General features: G+C 42.6%; 1 pseudogene; it reads left to right on the forward strand.

Annotated features, from left to right (window-relative positions):
• Positions 1-3005, forward strand: part of LOC102849810 — a 3217-nt pseudogene extending 212 nt beyond the window's left edge.
• Positions 3006-7275: the final 4270 nt, after the last annotated feature.

Here is a 7275-nt window from a genome sequence, read left to right on the forward strand (position 1 = left end):
GGACGGGAGACTGACTCTGCACAACAATGAGAGTAGTTACCTGGCTCACACGCAGGGTAAAAAACATCAGACCAACCTGGCCCAGCGAGCTGCCAAGGAGGTAAAGGAGGCCCCAGCCCAGCCCCCATCCGAAAAGGTCAAGGTTGAGGTGGAAAAGTTCGTGAAGATCGGCCACCCAGGCTACAAAGTAGGCAAGCAGAGGGACATGGCAGAGGTGGGTCACAGAGCCTCCTCTTCCAGATTGACTACCCAGAGATTGCGGAGGGCATCAAGCCCTGGCACCGCTTCATGCCCGCCTTTGAGCAGCGGATCGAGCCCCCAGACAGACGCTGGCAGTACCTGCTGATGGCCACTGAGTCCTCCAGACCATCGCCTTCAAGGTTTCGAACAGAGAGATAGACAAGGCCAGGGCAAGTTCTGGACCCACTGGAACTGAGAGGCCAAGCAGCTGTTCTTACAATTCCACTTTAAGATGGAAAAGCCCCCTGCTCCACCAGCCCTTCCTGCTGGGCCTCAATGGGCGAAGGGGCCCCCACCACCCCTGATGAACAGACCACCCCCGAGGCCACCGCTGCCTGAGGCCTTGGCCCGGCCACCACCAGGGTCTGCCCCTGACACCCATGCCACCCAGGGACCAGCCCCCTCAGAGCTCCCTGAGCTGCCCCCACCAGCGCCCGCGGTGCACTCCCAACTCCGGTGGCTCACCTACTAACCTCTGGAGTCCATCCTCCAGCTTTGGGGGTTCATCCTCCAGCTCCAGAGGTCTATTCTCCAGCCCCAGGAGTCCTCCTTCTAGGCCCAGGGGAGCACCATCCTCCATCTGCCGGAGTTCACTCCCAGGCCCTGGGGTGCACACATCAACTGCTGGGGTTCATTTTCAGCCTCCAGGGGTGCATCTACCTGCTCCTGCTGTTCACTCCCAGGCCCCTGGGGTGCATCCACCCACTCCTGGGTTCCACCCTGTAGCCCCAGTTCACCCACAGGCTCTGGGGTTCACCCTCAGGTTCTAGGGGTCCATCCCCAGACTCCAGGGGTTCATCCTCAGGGACCAGGCATTCACCCCCAGCCTCCTGGGGTTCACCCCCAGCCTTCTGGGGTCCACTCTCCTGATCCTGGGGTTCACCCTCAAGCCCTGGGGTGCACCCCCAACTCCAATGCCCCAGATGCTGAGGCCCTCACTCCCCTCCGATGGTCCTTGAAGCCTTCCTCCCCCTCCCCCAGTCAATTGAAGGGTAACCCCTCCCTGCCCAGCTCCTATCCCCACTCCCCCTTGTGGAGAAGTGCTGCTTTTATACACAGTGCTTTGTGTATCGTGTTGTCCCCATCACTCAATAAAGTCTCCCTTTGCCTCAAAAAAAAAAAAAAAAAAAAGGAAAAGAAACTCTTCAATGTGATGAATCGACACAATTGCTGAAACATTGATCTCAAAAATAGTAACCATTGTGAGGATGGTACAGGACTGGAGAGTGTTCTGTTGTACATAGTAGGGTAGCTATGAGTTAGAGCAAGCTTAGTGGTACCCAACAACATACTTAATGTTGAATGACTAGGAGCATTTCTTTTCAAATTAGGAAGAAGAGGAGGATGTCTACTTTCTCTACTTGTATTTAACACTGTAGGGTATCACACACCTAACTAAAAAGGTGCTTCTTTTCTGTGGATACAGTGTGCCCCATTAAGAATGTACGGTTTTAGAATCCTATCAGAAGTTTTGTTCTACTGGGTCCTCATGAGTCGGAATTGACTCAAAGGCAGTGGATTTGGTTTGGCTTTTTTACTTTACCAAGCTTGATATCAGTCCCTTCTGAAAACATGCCCAAAATCTTGGAAGAAGCGAGTCCAAGGGACTCCTTAGAAGTTTATGTACTTTGGGCATGTCATCAGATAGGACCAATGCTTTAAAAAGGACGTCACAGTTAGAAAAGAGCAGTATTAATGAAAAGGAAGATCTTAAATGAGATGACTTGACACAGTGACTACAACTATGGGTTTAGGTACCATACCGTTCATGAGCATGGTGCAGGATTAGGAAGGGTTTCCTTCTGTTGCTCTATGAGCTGGATGATGGCATCTAAATACTACTACAACAACAGTACACACATGGGAGAGTAGGTGAGACTTCGTCATGCCTACTCTGGACATGTTATCAAGACACGTCTATCACGATGTCCCTGGAGAAGGATATAGTGATTGACAGAGAGAGGGTCAGTAAAAAAAAAGGGAAAACTTTCATTAGATGAATGAATGGACACAGTGGCTGCAGTGTGTGCTTAAATTTATTAACTCTTGTGAGAAAGGTGTAAAAGTAGGAAGTATTTTCTTTTGTTGTAACATAGACTTGTGATGAGTTGGAACTGACTTGATGATACTCAGGAACAACATATCTATGCCAAAATGTATTAAATTGTGCACTTTAAATATGTATGGTTTACTGTATGTCAATTGTGCTTCATCTGTTGTTGTTAAGTGTTGTCAAGTCATAGGTGACTCATAGAGACCCTATGAACGAAAAGTCCTCAACACTTGTGTGACTTTCATCCTTTCTCCAGGTTCATAGGGTTTCCGGAGGCAAGCTATTACCGAAGTGGATTCCACTCCTGCTTCCAAGCTTGTTTTAATCGAGGAGCTCCCCAAACATTGTCCACCACAGGTAAACATTAAGGCATGTGACACATCAGTGTCACAGCGCTCAGCTTCACAGCAACCACAAGTTACCTCTGTATGGCAAGTGGACACACCAGGGCTATATACCTAGAAGAATGTTTGAACAAAAACAATGAAAAACAGTAGTTTACCATTCTGGCACACCCAAATGCTGGCAACCTCTGGGCCAGCGACCCCCAGTTTGCCTGGCAAGTCTGCTCTGCTGACACCCACTTGTGGCCAAAAGAAAGCTACAGGTGCCCAAGTATTCCATCCTGGTCTCTCTTCCAGAAGCCAGAGGTCCCTCCAGCTGATACAGAGACACCCAGTATGTAAAAAAAAAAAAAGAAAAAAAAATTAAAAGACAAATGAAAATGGAAAATAAGAAGAATGAATCCACTTTCAAGTCATAGACAAAGGGATAATTTTCTTAACCTAATAGTCCAAGAAGCCAATAAGAAGGCTAAAATCTCAACTGAAAAGTGGGTGAAAGATGACTAGGCAATTTTTGAAAACTGAAATACAATTGCCGCTTAAACCTAAAGAAAGATACTCAACTTCCTTCATAATAAAATAAGTTAAAACAATATTCACATTGTGTTTTCAAGGCAAAGATTGAAACATTTTATAAAACACGGTGTCATGAAGAGGAAGCCCTGGTGGCATAGTCCATTGGGAGTTGCACTACTAACCCTACGTTAAGCCTCTCTGCTGTCTTGAGTTCATCCAGAGGCTTCTCAGGAGGCAGATGGATAATCTCTTCCAGTGTGGTTTACAGCCTCCAAAAACCTCCAGGAGGGCCAGACACAAGTTGTTTCCAACTTGAGAGCAATGAGTCTTTGTTTGATGTTGTCAAGAGTTTGGGGAAATGGGTATATTCTCACAAAGATTAGAGTAGATTATTACAGGTATGACAGATCCTTTGATAATAGCTATCTAAATGTTTTGTCCTATCAAGCAATTCTACATGTAGAAATATTTTTTACAAATGACGTTAAATGTGACTTGTTCAAGATTGTTGTTTTTGTTATGTGCTGTTGCATAATCTGTGATTCATAGAGACCCTATGTACAATAGCTCTGAGTCCTGCCCTATCCTGAGTCCATCTCACTGGTTCTGATGCAACTACCCCCATTATCTCTGTTACAGTGTCAATTCATCTCATCCTGGGTCTTCTCTTGACTGTCCCTCTAGCATTCTAAGCATGATGTCCTTCTCCAAGGACTGGTTCCTGCTGGCTACATGCCCAAAGTAAATCAGATGGAGCTTCAAAATCCTTGCCTTCTCTGGTATATTCACATGATGGAATACTATGCAGCATTGAAAAACAAGGAACTCATGAAATATTATGCAAAATGGATGACCCTGGAGGACATTATGCTGAGTGAAAAATTTCAGTCACAAAAGGACAAATATTGTATAGGGCCTTTGTTGTAAAATGGGACTGACATCAGGGTTGAGGGAAGACAGAAAAGGAGGGGAGGAACGAAGTATATTACATTGATACAGATGAGGGAGAGATCTGTTTAAAAGCAATACATGAACGGGTATTCTAGTCATTACAGAAGTCCAGAGTGAAGGCTGCACAGTGGAGTGAACTTAGGGTGAAGTATTGTTAACAATGAAAGAGTTTTTCTTTTTCTTTTCAAGGAGAAGAGTGAATGGGGAGGGGTGGGCAGGGAGAAAAGTGCAACAATGAATGACTGGAAACCCTAAGTCTCTGTAAACTTTCATTAAAATTAATAAAAAAGAAAAAAATCCTTGCCTTGAAGGAGCAGCTTGGCTTCACCCTCTCCAGGACAGAGCTGTTTGTTTTTTGGCAGTCCATGTTATGTTTAATACTCTTTTTCTACACCACAGCTCAAAGGCATCAATTTTTCTTCTGTCAGTCTTATTCATTGTCCTGCTTTTTGATGCATAGCAAGCACTTGCAAAGATCATGGTATGAATCAGGGACCCTTAGTTTCCAGACTGACATCATTGTTAAAGTTTTATTTGGTTTGAACAACAATGAAAGAATTTTTTTTTTTCAAGGAGAAAAGCAAATTGGGGGGAGGAGTGAGCAGTGAGAAAAATGTAGAACAATGAATGGAACTCCATGTTCTCTATAAACTTTCATTAAAATCTCAATAAAAAATTTATCTGTAATAGTTAATTGTTGGCAACAATCTAAATGCTTGTCCACAGGTGATTGTTTAGATAATGATACTCTAGTCATTAAATGAACTACAGGGCATCTTCAAAAAAGAATGAGATACCTTTCTATATGTTGAAATGGAATAATGCCATTTTAAATGAAAAAATTATAGAACAGTGCATATAGTCTGCAACCATTTGGGTTAAAAACAAGGACTATAGCTACATATTTATAATAATAAACAGACGTTTGGATGGATGCACAAGAACGTGGTAACTGGTTGTCTCTAGAGAGCATTTAGAAGAAAGAATTGGTAGTAAGTCTTTATTCTGCCTATCTTTTTAAAAACTTGTATTTTGAATTATTTGGTTATTTCCTCCTTAAAAAAAAATAAAAAGCTTCTTGATTACCCACATTGTTAAACCCTATTAGGTTGCTGCAGTTTAAGCTCACAAATATATTTCTTTTCCCTTCCCCTTCTCTTTCTTTTCCCAGACTTTTTAAAAGAAATTTATTTTTACTCCAACATTTCTGAGTGCTTCACAGCTGGAATACTTTAGGATACATGTTTCCCAGTTTTCCTGATCTTGAGGTTCACACTATTCTTTTAACATGTTAAAGAGTATTACCAAATAGTTAGATAAAGGATTATTACAATTTCTTTTCTCACCTGCAGTTAATGGAAATACTTTCCCCCCTAAACTCTGAGGAATATATATGTATTTTTAAAATACCGATTTAATGGAACATATGCATAATTACATATTTCAAATTGTGCTTTTAGAATAAGTTTGAATATTTTTAAATTGTACTGATAATTTTATTTCTTTTTGTCTTGCTTTTAAATTGTATAATACATTGATTTTGTTATTCACATTTATGATTCAAACAGTCTAAAACATACAAATATGATATGATAATATACACTATATCTAATCAATCTGCATGCAGAGCAGATCATTGGAGAAGCTGAACTCTGTGAAGAGAAATGTGACATCAGGATCAGAGGAAGAATCATCGACAATCTGTGTTATGCGGATTATACAATTTTGCTTCCTGAAAGTGAAGAGTGCTTGAAAGAAGATCAAAGACTACAACCTTCAATATGGACTATATCTCAACATCAAGAAAACAAAAAATCCTCACCACTGGACCAATAGGCAAGATCAAGGTTTGTTGTTGTGGTTGTTATGTGCCATCGAGTCGCTTGCGACTCATAGCAACCCTTTGTACAAAGAGCTCTAAATGCTGTTCTATCCTGTGCCAACCTAGCCATCTCAAACGCACTTATTCCCACCGCTCCAGTCACAGAATCGATCCATCTCACCAAAGGTCTTCCTCTCCTTAGCTTCCCCTCCACTCTGCCAAACATGATGTCCCTCTCCAAGGACCAGTCCCTCCTTGCAACGTGCCCAAAATATGTCAGACGAAGCTTCAGAATCCTTGACTCCAGGGAACACTCTGGCTTCACCCTCTCCAGGACAAACCTGCATGGTTCAAAATCAAGAAGGGGATCCGTCAGGGATGTATTTTGTCTCCATACCTTTTCAATCTGTATGCAGAACAGATCATCCGAGACGCTGGGCTATACGAAGAGGAATGTGGAATCAGGATTGGTGGAAGAATCATCAACAACCTGCGTTATGCAGATGACACAACCCTGCTTGCTGAAACTGAGGAGGACCTGAGGCGCTTGCTGCAGATCAAGGACTACAGCCTCCTATCTGGACTGAAGCTAAATGTCAAGAAAACACAGATTCTAACCACTGGGCCAATTGGCAACATCAGCATGGATGGTGAGGAGATTGGGATAGTTAACAGTTTTAATTTACTTGGCTCCACAGTCAACGCTCTTGATAACAGCATCCAGGAAATCAGGAGACGAATTGCATTGGGAAAGTCGGGTGTGAGGGACCTCTCAAGAGTACTGAAGAGCAACGATGTCAGGCTGGAGACTAAGGTGAGCCTGATCCAGGCTATAGTCTTTGCAGTTATGTGTTATGCATCAGAGAGTTGGACAGTGAATAGGGCTGATAGAAAGAGGATTGATGCCTTTGAGCTGTGGTGCTGAAGATCAAGATAGATGGAGAGAATAGTGAAGTTGTTAACAATTTCATCTTTCTTGGATTCACAATCAACATGTTTGGTACCAGAAATCAAGAAACCAAGAGACATGTCACATTGGGGAAATGTACTGTCAGGGATTTCTCTAAAGTGTTGAGTAGCAGCAATATCAGTTTAAAGACCAAGATGTACCTGACTCAAGCCATATCCATATATACATACATCTAGATACATCCATATGTATATGCACACACACATTTATATATATATATATATATATAATCTATCTATCTAAATATATATTGAGATCTGGTGGATTTGCGGAATGGAGTTGTGCTTCTAAACAAAAGGCAGGCAATTTGAGTGGGAAATTTGAATGTTCTTTACATAAGAAATACACAAGCAAGAATGACAACACACTTGCACCTAAA

This window comes from Elephantulus edwardii, unplaced genomic scaffold (assembly GCF_000299155.1).
Source record: "Elephantulus edwardii isolate Elephantulus edwardi_28Jun2011 unplaced genomic scaffold, EleEdw1.0 scaffold00012, whole genome shotgun sequence".
NCBI lineage: Eukaryota > Metazoa > Chordata > Mammalia > Macroscelidea > Macroscelididae > Elephantulus > Elephantulus edwardii.